A 13,623-nucleotide genomic window follows, 5' to 3' on the forward strand; every position below is an offset into this window, starting at 1 on the left:
CGGAGTGTCACGTTCTGACACCAGGGTAGTATATGAGGAGCGGAGTGTCACGTACCGACACGAGAGGAATAAAGATAATGAATCTTGAATGATGTTAATATACTCAATCTAATGAACCTAATTCCCAAATGAGTATGATGAGGAGGCGTGAGTCCTCATTGATGTGCTTGGTGTTGTGACCAAGGGTTATGGTAATTGTAAATACTGCATGCTAAGGATATTAGTTGATTTTATGATGTTATCTGACATATACTGTTTTCTATTTTGAGTTGGCCGATGATACCTACTCAGTACTTGTGTTTGTACTGACCCCTACTTGTATTTGTTTTCTTTGTTAATTGTGGAGTGCAGCAAACGTGCCGTCGTCTTCAACTCAACCGCAACTCTAGCCAGTCTTCATTACTCCGGATATCAGGGTGAGCTAATGCTTCTAGCTTGGACTGAGTCTTCCTCTTCATGTCTTGATGCCTTGAAGTTCCGGCATGTACTAGCTTTCATTTATTTTAGCTTCTTAGATACTCTTAGATTATTAATTTGAGATAGATGTTCTTGTGATGATGACTTCCAGATTTTGGGGATAATAATTGTTGTTGAATTTTTAGAAGTTATTGAATTGGTTTTTATTAATGAGTTTAAGTCTTCCGCATTACTTTCTATTGATATTATATTGAAATGTTGGGTTTTGTATTGGTTGGTACGCTCACATAGGAGGGTAAGTGTGGGTGCCAGTCGCGACCCGATTTGGGTCTTGACAAACTTGGTATCAGAGCATTAGGTTCGTTGGTCTCATCACACAAGAACGAGGCTAGTAGAGTCTTAAGGAACGGTAGGGAGACACCTTTACTTTTCTTTGAGAGGCTATAAGACTTTAGGAAAATTCCATTCTTTCTTTCTTTCTTTCTTTCATGATATTACCTGGATCCAATTGGTATCTAGGTGATACAAATTGGTATCTGACCATCTTCATTCTATTTCGCAGATGGTTAGAACTAGAGCAACAACCGCGCCAACATCGACTTTAGCAAGACAAGATGCATCTGAGCCAGCCACTGGGACTGTAGCTCGAAGAGGAGCAGTGGCAAGAGGCCGCGGTAGAGGTCGTGGGAGGACGTCCTCTAGAAGAAGAGGACGAGCACCTAGCCCATCTGGTACTAGGGCGGTGACTCCTCCACCGACTGAGGAAGTGTTAAGAGAGGGTGAGGAAGGGGAGAATGAACAAGTGCAGAATGAGGAAATGCCACCCCAACCTACCCCAGAGATGATCAATCAGGTTCTTGCTTATCTTAGCGGGTTATCTGATCAAGGCCAAGCGTCTCCAGTGTTTTCTGCACCAGCACCTCAGGTTCCGGAGGTACAACATGCGGCTACTGTGGCTCCGTGCATGGATGCCTCATTGGAAATAGGCACGTTTCATCGTCTGACTACAGGGCCTATAATGACAAATGATCAACATGAACTTTTCAGTAAGTTCTTGAAATTGAAACCTCCAGTCTTCAAGGGTGCTGAATCTGAGAATGCCTACGATTTTCTGGTTGACTGTCATGAGCTACTACACAAGATGGGTTTAGTAGAACGATTTGGTGTTGAGTTTGTGACTTATCAGTTTCAAGGGAACTCCAAAATGTGGTGGCGGTCACATGTTGAGTGTCAACCAACAGAGGCACCACCTATGACTTGGACATCATTCTCTAGCTTGTTTATGGATAAGTATATCCCCCGTACTTTGAGGGATAGGAAAAGAGATGAATTCTTGAGCCTAGAGCAAGGTAGGATGTCGGTTACTGCATATGAGGATATGTTTCGTGCACTTTCCAGATATGCCACTCAGCTTTGTTTCAGTTCACAAGAGCGGATTCGCCGTTTTGTGAAGGGGTTAAGGTCAGAATTGTGGATTTCAGCCTTACAGGTAGCGACTACGGCAAAATCCTTTCAAGAAGTGGTAGACTTCGTGATAGAGGTGGAAGGAGTGAAGCCAGATGACTTCACCATGGCATCGACATCAAAAAGGTTTTGAGAGGGAGGTGAGTTTAATGGTTCTTACTCTAGAGGAAAGGGTTCAGGAGGTTACTCAGTCCGACCAATTCAGTCCTCACTACAGACTGTAGTTGGGGGTCCATATCAGACCGGTCAACATTTCTCTGAGGTTGGGGGCTATTCCTAGACTTCGTCATTCTCACAGAGACCAATGCTTGAATCCAGAGAATGTTATGGATGTGGGAAGACTGGACACATTAAGAGGTATTGTCCAAAACAGAGTTACAGACCTCCAATAGCTAGAGGTAGAGATGGTCATGGTAGAGGCCGTTATTCTGGAAGACATGCAGGCCGAGGTAATGGTGGTCACCAAAACGGCCGGGGTGATGAGCAAACTGGAACCACTACAACGCACCATGGTAGGGGCAACGGGCAGACAAATGATAGGGCCCATTGTTACGCCTTCCCTGGGCGGTCTGAAGCGGAGACATCGGATGCGGTTATCACAAGTAATCTTTTGATTTGTTATTGCATGGCTTATGTATTATTTGATCCTGGCTCCACATTTTCATATGTATCTTCTTCATTTGCTAATGGTCTTAATTTACATTGTGAATTGCTTGACATGCCTATTCGTGTTTCTACTCCGGTGGGTGAGTCTGTGATAGTCGAAAAAGTATATAGGTCTTGTTTGGTGACTTTTGTGGGGAGCAATACTTATGTAGACTTGGTTATCTTAGAAATGGTTGATTTTGATGTAAATCTGGGTATGACTTGGCTTTCTCTGAATTTTACGATCTTGGATTGTAATGCTAAAACTGTGACGTTAGCCAAGCCTGGGACAGATCCGTTAGTGTGGGAGGGCGACTACACTTCCAATCCGGTTCGTATCATCTCCTTTCTTCGTGCTAAGAGAATGGTTAGTAAAGGGTGTTTAGCTTTCTTGGCCCATCTCAGGGATGACACTACCCAAGTACCTTCGATTGAGTCGGTTTCGATAGTCCGTGAGTTTCTGGATGTGTTCCCTGCAGATCTTCCTGGTATGCCACCGGATAGAGATATTGATTTTTGCATCGATCTGGAACCGGGTACTCGTCCCATTTCCATACCCCCTTATAGAATGGCTCCCGCAGAGTTAAGAGAATTAAAGGCCCAACTTCAAGAGTTGTTGAACAAAGGCTTCATTAGGCCAAGTGCATCTCCTTGGGGTGCTCCGGTGTTATTTGTGAAGAAAAAGGATGGGAGTTTCCGGATGTGCATAGACTACCGGCAGTTGAACAAGGTAACTATTGAGAACAAGTATCTCATTCCTCGCATTGATGACTTGTTCGATAAGTTACAAGGAGCTTGTGTCTTCTCTAAGATCGACTTGAGATCCGGTTATCATCAATTGAAAATACGAGCAACGGATGTGCCAAAGACTGCTTTTCGGACCAGGTATGGGCATTACGAATTTGTAGTGATGTCTTTTGGTCTTACGAAATGCCCCTGCTGCTTTCATGAGCTTGATGAATGGGATTTTTAAGCCATATCTGGATCTCTTTGTGATCGTATTTATTGATGATATACTGATATACTCAAAGAGCAAGAAAGAACATGAGGAGCATTTGAGAATTGTATTGGAAATGTTGAGGGAGAAAAAGCTTTATGCCAAATTCTCCAAGTGTGAGTTTTGGCTAGATTCAGTGTCCTTCTTGGGGCACGTGGTGTCTAAGGATGGAGTGATGGTGGATCCTTCTATGATTGAGACAGTGAAGAATTGGGTAAGGCCTACTAATGTGTTAGAAATAAGGAGCTTTGTTGGTTTAGCTAGCTATTACTGTCGATTTGTCAAGGGATTCTCTTCTATTGCTTCCCAATTGACGAACTTGACTAAGCAAAATGTTCCATTTGTATGGTCGGATTAGTGTGAGGAAAGCTTTCCGAAACTCAATACCTTGTTGACGACTGCACCAATTCTTACCCTGCCAGTGGAAGGTAAGAATTTCATTGTTTATTATGATGCATCCTATTCGGGTTTGGGTGCAGTGCTAATGCAAGAGAAGAATGTGATTGCTTATGCTTCGAGGCAATTAAAAGTGCATGAACGTATTTATCCGACCCATGATTTGGAATTGGTGCGGTAGTGTTTGCATTAAAGCAATGGAGACACTATCTATATGGGGTTAAGTGTGAAGTATACACGGATCATCGTAGCCTACAGTATGTCTTTACTCAAAAAGATTTGAATTTGAGACAGAGGAGATGGATGGAACTACTAAAGAACTACGATATCACTATCTTGTATCATCCGGGAAAGGCTAATGTTGTGGCAGACGCCTTAAGTAGAAAGGCAGGGAGCATGGGAAGTCTAGCTCACTTGCAAGTTTTTAGACGTCCATTGGCTAGAGAGGTTCATACTCTAGCTAAAGACTTGATGAGGTTAGAAGTAAATGAGAAGGGAGGATTGTTGGCTTGTGTGGAGGCAAGATCTTCTTTTCTTGACAAGATTAAGGGAAAACAGTTTGATGATGAGAAACTAAGCAGAATCCAAGATAAAGTATTGCGAGAAGAGGCTAAGGAAGCACAAATCGATGAGGAAGGTGTTTTGAGAATCAAGGGAAGGGTATGTGTACCCCGCGTTGATGATTTGATCAACACTATTCTGACAGAGGCTCATAGTTCAAGGTATTCTATACATCCTGGTGCAACCAAGATGTATCGTGACCTAAAGCAACACTTTTGGTGGAGTAGAATGAAGCGTGATATTGTTGATTTTGTTGCCAAATGTCCAAATTGTCAACAAGTAAAGTATGAACACCAGAGGCTCGGAGGAACACTTCAGAGAATGCCTATTCCGGAATTGAAGTGGGAAAGAATTGCAATGGACTTTGTGGTTGGTCTTCCAAAGACAATGGGTAAGTATGACTCCATTTGGGTGATTGTTGATAGGTTAACTAAGTCTGATCATTTCATTCCGGTCAAGGTGACTTACAATGCAAAGAAGTTAGCCAAACTTTACATCTTAGAAGTTGTTCGGTTGCATGGGGTTCCACTCTCCATAATATCAGATAGAGGTACGCAGTTTACTTTTATGTTTTGGAAAACATTGCATGCTGAATTGGGCACTAGGTTGGACCTTAGTACTGCGTTCCACCCTCAGACCGATGGTCAGTCTGACCAAACGATTCAAGTGTTGGAGGATATGCTTCGTGCGTGTGTGATAGAATTTGGTGGTCATTGGGATAACTTCTTACCCTTAGCAGAGTTTTCATACAATAATAGCTATCACTCAAGTATTGATATGGCTCCATTCGAAGCATTGTATGGGAGGAGATGTAGGTCTCCTATTGGTTGGTTTGATGCATTTGAGGTTAGACTTTGGGGTACTGACCTTTTGAGGGATTCATTAGAGAAAGTGAAATCTATTCAAGAAAAGCTGTTAGCGGCACAAAGTAGGAAAAAGGATATGCAGATTAAATAGTTAGAGACTTGGAGTTCATGGAGGGTGAACAAGTCTTGCTGAAGGTTTCACCCATGAAAGGGGTGATGCGGTTTGGTAAAAGAGGTAAACTAAGCCCAAGGTATATTGGTCCCTTTGAAGTACTTAAGCGAGTAGGGGAGGTTGCTTATGAGTTAGACTTGCCTCCAGGGCTGTCCGGAGTGCATCCGGTATTTCATGTGTCTATGTTGAAAAGATACCATGGGGATGGAAACTACATCATTCGTTGGGATTCAGTTCCGCTTGATGAAAATTTGTCTTATGAGGAGGAGCCTGTTGCTATTTTAGATAGAGAAGTTCGCAAGTTGAGGTCAAGGGAGATTGCATCCATCAAAGTTCAATGGAAAAATCGACCCGTTGAAGAAGCCACTTGGGAGACAGAGGCTGATATGCAAGAAAGATACCCACACCTGTTTACAGATTCAGGTACTCCTTTTCGCCCTTGTTTTTCTTCTTATGATTGTTCGAGGACGAACGATGGGTAAATTGGTATCTATTGTAACGACCTGTTTAGTCGTTTTGAGCAGCAGATTTTATTTCTGGAAAACTGGCTGAGTCGACGGATCCCACGACGGACCGTCATGGGCACGACGGACCGTCGAGGGGGTCTCGTTCCAAAATACTTAGAATTCTGAAATTTGGGTACTAAAATCGACTCTTTGAACTTCGTAACGGAATGGCAGGACGGACCATCGTGGGCACGACAACGCGTCAAAGACCCTTCAATAGAATTGAGTCTCTGAACTCTGTGACGGAGCAGCAGGACGGACCATCGCAGGCACGACGGGCCGTCACAGGCTGCGTAATCCCAGGCTGGGTCGGATTTCTGTAATTATTTTAAGGGGCGTTTTGGACTATTCCTGCTTAAATTATAAAGTTTGTGGTTTAATATTAATAACTCAATTACTTGGGGGTTAAAAGAGGTAACCTTGAGTTAATTAGTGGGTTAATTCACCATCTTTTATACTTAATTATATGCTAATTAGGGTAAAAGAAAGAGGGTTTGAATAAGAAAAATAGAAAGAACAAGAGAGGGACAGAGAACGATCGAGAAAGAGAGAAACGAAGAGAAAACAACGCTTTGAGAAATTGCTTGCTTGATCACGAATCTTTGGTGGAGGTAGGTTATTGTTTTTTTATGCTATTCGTAGTAAACTCTTAATAGAGAATGATATGTATTGGTAGTATTGTAAACCCTTCTATATGCTTAATTCTATGCTTGCATGAATGTGATTATATAATTGTGATAAAATAAGCATGATGAAGCTATTGAATCCTAAATCTTGAGAAACCCTAATCTACTTTGTTAATGATGATGCCTTGGTATAAAAGAAGGCTTGATGAACGAAAGTAGTGAGATTAGGGGATCGGGTGCCACGTTCCGGTACCAGGATAGTAATAGAGGATCGGGTGCCACGTTTCGGTACCAGGATAGAATATGGATCGGGTGTCATGTTCCGACACCAGGATAGTAATAGAGGATCGGGTGCCACGTTCCGGTACCAGAAGAGTATATGAGGATCGGAGTGTCACGTTCCGACACCAGGATAGTATATGGATCGGGTGCCACGTTCTGGTACCAGGATAGAATATGGATCGGGTGTCACGTTCCGACACCAGGATAGAATGAGGATCGGAGTGTCACGTTCCGACACCACGATAGTATATGAAGAGCGGAGTGTCACGTACCGACACCAGAGGAATAAAGATAATGAATCTTGAAAGATGTTAATATACTCAATCTAATGAACCTAATTCCAAAATGAGTATGATGAGGAGGCGTGAGTCCTCATTGATGTGCTTGGTGTTTTGACCAAGGGTTATGGTAATTGTAAATGCTGCATGCTAAGGATATTAGTTGATTTTATGATGTTATCTGATATATACTGTTTTCTTTTTTGAGTTGGCCGATGATACCTACTCAGTACTTGTGTTTGTACTGAGCCCTACTTGTATTTGTTTTCTTTGTTAATTGTGGAGTCCAGCAAACGTGCCGTCGTCTTCAACTCAACCGCAACTCTAGCCAGTCTTCATTACTCCGGATATCAGGGTGAGCTAATGCTTCTAGCTTGGACTGGGTCTTCCTCTTCATGTCTTGATGCCTTGAAGTTCCGGCATGGACTAGCTTTCATTTATTTTAGCTTCTAAGATACTCTTAGATTAGTAATTTGAGATAGATGTTCTTGTGATGATGACTTCCAAATTTTGGGGATAATAATAGTTGTCGAGTTTTTAGAAGTTATTGAATTGGTTTTTATTAATGAGTTTAATTCTTCCGCATTACTCTCTGTTGATATTATATTGAAATGTTGGGTTTTGTATTGGTTGGTTCGCTCACATAGGAGGGTAAGTGTGGATGCCAGTCGCGACCCGATTTGGGTCGTGACAATCTCTTTCATCAATTTATAAAAGAATGGGGTATAAACTGTATTATTATGATTATAGTAGGAAAATACCTACTTCGTTTTTATCAAAAGGACAAGTAAATATTAGAGAGTGGATTATCTATAATGACAGATCATTGACCGACTTTCTAAGGGTTTGAAATGATTACATGATCAACAATACTTGAAATCTATGTAGAAAGCAGCCTAAGACTAGCCAACGATGTTCTCCTTTATCGGTCGATGTTCATCCTCAATTAGAAAATCATAATAGAGTTGAGTGGATTTTCGATAACTCAATCTACTGATTTTTCTATCATAATTCGTTATCAAAATATTCTTACCGATCGATATGATTTTGATTTGAACGAAACTATCAATGAATATGACTGGTAATGCTCAATAATTATATTTCGATTATTGTTTGTTCATTTTGTCAATATTAATATATATGATTATTATTATTATTATTATTATTATTATTATTATATATTTTGTAGGGGTTTACTTCAGCAAGATAGGAGTATTGCTCTAAGTTATTTTCTAGATAATTATTTTGATCAGCCCTCACAGTTTGAAATGATGGAAAATGTTGAAAAATTCTCAAATTTTCATGTCTCGCCTAATTTTTATGCAAATGATTATTAGTATATTCAACACTTGATTTTTTATTTAAGTAAGTTAATTGCATGTGATAATTATTTATATTTTTCTACATATATGGGAAAAATATCTCAATTGTATGACAAACACGACAAAAACTTCATAACGAGAGTAAAATGTGAAAAATATTCCTTTTTGTAAAGTGTAAGTTTTTTATCCACTTTATAAGTGTAAGTATAAGTTCCATTTTACAAAGTGTAAGAAAAACTTTCACTTTATAAAGTGTAAGAAATAGTCCATTATATATTAAAATACAATCGTTATGGAACTGAAGGAAAACATTTTGAATATTGAATAAAGTGAAATTTTTTCTTCCACTAAGCCTATTTTAGCTACTTTCTAAAATAGTGGCTTATTTTTGTCACTTTTTTATGGCTTATTTAGGTTCCGAACTCATCATAAGGACAACAAAACTTGAAAAATATTCCTCTTTGAAAAATGCAAATTTTTCTTTCACTTTATAAAGTGAAAGAAAAAGTTCCACTTTAAATGTAAGAAAAACTTACAGTTTATAAAGTGTAAGAAATAGTTCCGTTATATATTAAAATATACCCGTTATGGACTAACATAAAACATTTAGAGTATTGGATAAAGTAAAATTTTTTCTTCCACTAAGCGTATTTTAGTTATTTCCAAAAATAATGACTTATTTTGATCACTTTTATTGTTTTGTGGCTTATTTAGGTTTTCAATTCACAAAATCACTTATAAAATCTCAATCTATTAAAAAGTTTTTCTTTATATATATATATATATATATATATATATATATATATATATATATATATATATAATGAGATTAGTGGAATATATGATAACATATATATAAAAGGTAAGGATAAATTTTTATTTTTATTTTAGAAAAAAGATAAGGTCAGAAAAGGAAAACAATGTATATATTTTTTAAAATTAAAACTTAAAATATAAAAATAAATATAAATAACGGTTAAATATTTTAAAGGGAAAATTTTACATATAGCAAATATAAAATTCTTAATTTTAGGACTTGACAAACTTCTTAAAATTGCATTCCGTAGCAAAATTTGAGTTTGCCATGGATGTCTTTTTCTGTATAATCTTAGACGTCATTTATAAATTTCAACTATTTTTTTAAAGTCGGTATATTCTGTTAGATAAATAAGCAAAAAGATCATAGAATTCACGCTAACTCTGCTTCAGTTTCATCCCTTCTTCGCCTCCTTAAATGGACAAAGCTCCATTATAGTCAGTTCAAAAATCGATCAAGCTATTGAAGGTATCAAACAAGCGAGATAAATTTGATTTCAGAGATAGAAACAGGAGGCAATTTCATGACGAAAACATACTCTGATTTTGTTTTTGTTTTTGTCGACAATGGTGTTCAAAATCAGATTTCCTTTTTCACTTTCATCTCAGTTGAATGTATATTGAGATCTGTATATTTTGTCCAAAATAGATTTGAATAGTTAATTTTGAAATTTAGAAAAAATTGTGATAAATTTATTGATTATTTTTAATTTTTGATATGAGATTCGCTGATTTCACATTACTTTTTGTGTTTGGAATTATATGTGTTATCTGAGATTCTTTGAGTTCATGTATGAAACTATTATGTTTTCGTTTTATACAGTTCATCCTGTTTTTTTTGGATATTCATAATATGCATAAGTATATGAAACATATGAATGTTTATACGAATTATATCCATATACCTATTTTAGTTATTTTCGGGTGAATTGTATAAGTGTATGAGGCTGTTGTATGTTAATTCGAACTGTTAGTTATATATATATGTTTATACGAATTATATAGATATACCTATTTAGTGTTTTTTGGTGAATTTTATAAGTGTATGAAACAGTTGTATGTTTATTCAAATCTGTCAGTTATATACATATACCTATTTAATGTTTTTTGGTGTTGTAAGTTTATACAAATTTGTCAGTTTATATATATATATATATATATATATATATATATATATATATACATATACATATTTAGTGTTTTTGGTGAATTGTATAATTATATAAAACTTTACTTTTGTGTATATAAAGACTTTTGTTATATATATATATATATATATATATATATATATATATATATATATATATATATAGTGTTTTTGGTGAATTGTATAATTGTATAAAACATTGCTTTGTGTATATAAAGACTTTTGATATAATTTTAAAATGTGTACAAGTTAAAAACTAAAGTTGCTAGAATTTGTATAAATATATGTTATGTTTGTTATGGAAATTCTTAAGCTTACAAATGTATATGAATATAATTTAATTTTTTATATGGAACTTCTGAAAATGGCTTTATTGGCTAATTTTGGTTATGCATTCTGGTAAATGGGACAATGAAAATTGTTACGTCGCTTAAACAATTTAGGGGGTGATTTTTAAAGAAAGTTCATTGTATAATGAATTGTATAATGTCATTATAATGCAACTAAGGATTGATACGAATGTGATTAACGATAATTTTTAGTATTTTATTAAAAGTCATGTTTCCATAATTCCTTATTATAGTGATGGATAGATATTTAGTCTAATTTCAGTTTTTTTTACGTGAGGATTTATAAATTTTAGTTTAATAACATTTTATTTGTCAATATTTATTTTAAAGTAAAATTAAATTAAAATTAAAAAAAATCATGAAATAAATAATTATGTCAAATTAAACTATGTTTTAAGATTTCTTTTTCCATACATACCTCACCTTTAACCATATTATTATAAGTATTTAAATAGATTTTTATAATAAATATGATAAAATGTAACGACCCGTTTAGTCGTTTTGAGCAACAGACTTCAATTCTGGAAAAACTGGCAGAAGCGACGGACCCCACGACGGAACGTCATGGGCACGACGGAACGTCATGGGCACGACGGACCGTCGCAGGGTCTCGTTTAAAAACACTTAGAAAATCTGAAATTGGGTACTAAAAATCGACTCTCTGAACTTTGTGACGGAATGGCAGGACGGACCGTCACAGGTGTGACGGACCGTCACAGACCCTTGGTGGAAATATTGGGTCTCTGAACTCTGCGACGACCTGCAGGACGGACCGTCGCAGGCACGACGGCCCGTCACAGGTTGCGCAAATCCCAGGCAGAGTCGGACTTCTGGTTAAGTTTTAAGGGACGTTTTTGACTATTCTTGCCTTAATTATAAAGTTCGTGGGTTTATATTAATAACTCAAATTCTTGAGGGGTTAAAAGAGGTAACCCTAAGTTAATTAGTGGGGTATTATTGCCATCTTTTATTCTTAATTATATACTAATTAGGGTAAAAGAAAGAGGGTTTGAATAAAGAAAATCGAAAGAACAAGAGAGAGAGAGAGAATCGAACGAGAAGAAGAATATCAAAGCTTGGGAGATTGCTTGTTGATTCCAATTCTTCGGTGGAGGTAGGTTATGGTTTCTCTTACGATATTCGTAGTAAACTCTTAATAGAGAATGATATGTATTGATAATATTGTAAATCCTGCTATGTGCTTAATTGTATGCTTGCATGAATGTAATTATATAATTGTGATTATATAAGAATGATGAAGTTATTGAATCCCAAATCTTGCAAAATCTTAATCTCTTTGTTAATAATGAGGCCTTGGTATAAAAGAAGGCGTGATGAACTAAAATAATGGGATTGATGATGCCTTGGTAAGAAAGAAGGCTTGATGAATTGATGGAAGGAGATTAGGGGATCGGGTGTCATGAACCGACACGTAGAATTAGGGGATCGGGTGTCACGAACTGACACGTAGAATTAGGGGATCAGGTGTCACGAACCGACACGTAGAATTAGGGGATCGGGTGTCACGAACTGACACGTAGAATTAGGGGATCGGGTGTCACGAACTGACACGTAGAATTAGGGGATGGGGTGTCACGAACCGACACGTAGAATTAGGGGATCGGGTGTCACGAACCGACACGTAGAATTAGGGGATCGGGTGTCACGAACCGACACATAGATTTAGGGGATCGGAGTGTCACGTACCGACACAAGAGGATTAATGAATATTGAGGGAGCGGAGTGTCATGTACCGACACAAGAGAAATAAAGATAATGAATCTTGAGAGATGTTAATATACTCAATCTAATGAACATGATTCCCAAATGAGTATGGTATCGAGGCTTGAGCCCTCATGGATGAACTTGATGGTACTTATTGATGATTATAATACTTGTTGTGGCTACATGTTGAGTATCATAGTTGATTTTATGATATTACTTGGTATATACTGTTTTCTATTTTGAGTTGGCCGATGATATCTACTCAGTACCCGTGCTTTGTACTGACCCCTACTTTTATTGTTTTCTTCTTGTTTAATTGTGGAGTGCAGCAAACGTGCCGTCATCTTCGACTCAACAGTAACTCTAGCCAGTCTTTGTCACATCGGATCTTCAGGGTGAGCTAATGCTTCTAGCTTGGACTGGATCTTCTTCTTCAAGTCTTGATGCCTTGAACTTCTGGCATGGACTAGCTTCTTATGTATTTTTAGCTTTTAGAATACTCTTAGTTTAGTCATTTGATTGTAGATGTTCTTGTGGTGATGACTTCCAGGTTTTAGGAATAATAGATGTTGAATATTGATAGTTATTGAATTGGTTTTTATTAATGAGTTAAGTCTTCCGCATTACTTTCTGTTGTTATTACGTAGAAATGTTAAGGTTTAGATTGGTTGGTTCGCTCATATAGGAGGGTAAGTGTGGATGCCAGTCGCAACCCGGTTTGGGTCGTGACAAACTTGGTATCAGAGCATTAGGTTCGTTGGTCTCATCACACAAGAACAGGTCTAGTAGAGTCTTAAGGAACGGTAGGGGGACACCTTTACTTTTCCTTGAGAGGCTATAAGACTTTAGGAAAAATTTCACTCTTTCATTCTTTCTTTCGTGCTACTACTTGAGTCCAATTGGTATCTAGGCGATACGAATTGGTATCTGACCATCTTCACTCTCTTTCGCAGATGGTTAGAACTAGAGCAATGACTACGCCAACACCAACGTCGGCCAGACAAGAAACAACTGAGCCAGCCACTGGGGCTGTGGCTCGAGGAAGAACAGTGGCAAGGGGCCGTGGAAGAGGTCGTGGGAGGACGTCCTCTAGAGGGAGAGGACAAGCACCTA

This window comes from Solanum lycopersicum, chromosome 12 (assembly GCF_036512215.1).
Source record: "Solanum lycopersicum chromosome 12, SLM_r2.1".
In the NCBI taxonomy this organism is placed as follows: Eukaryota; Viridiplantae; Streptophyta; class Magnoliopsida; order Solanales; family Solanaceae; genus Solanum; species Solanum lycopersicum.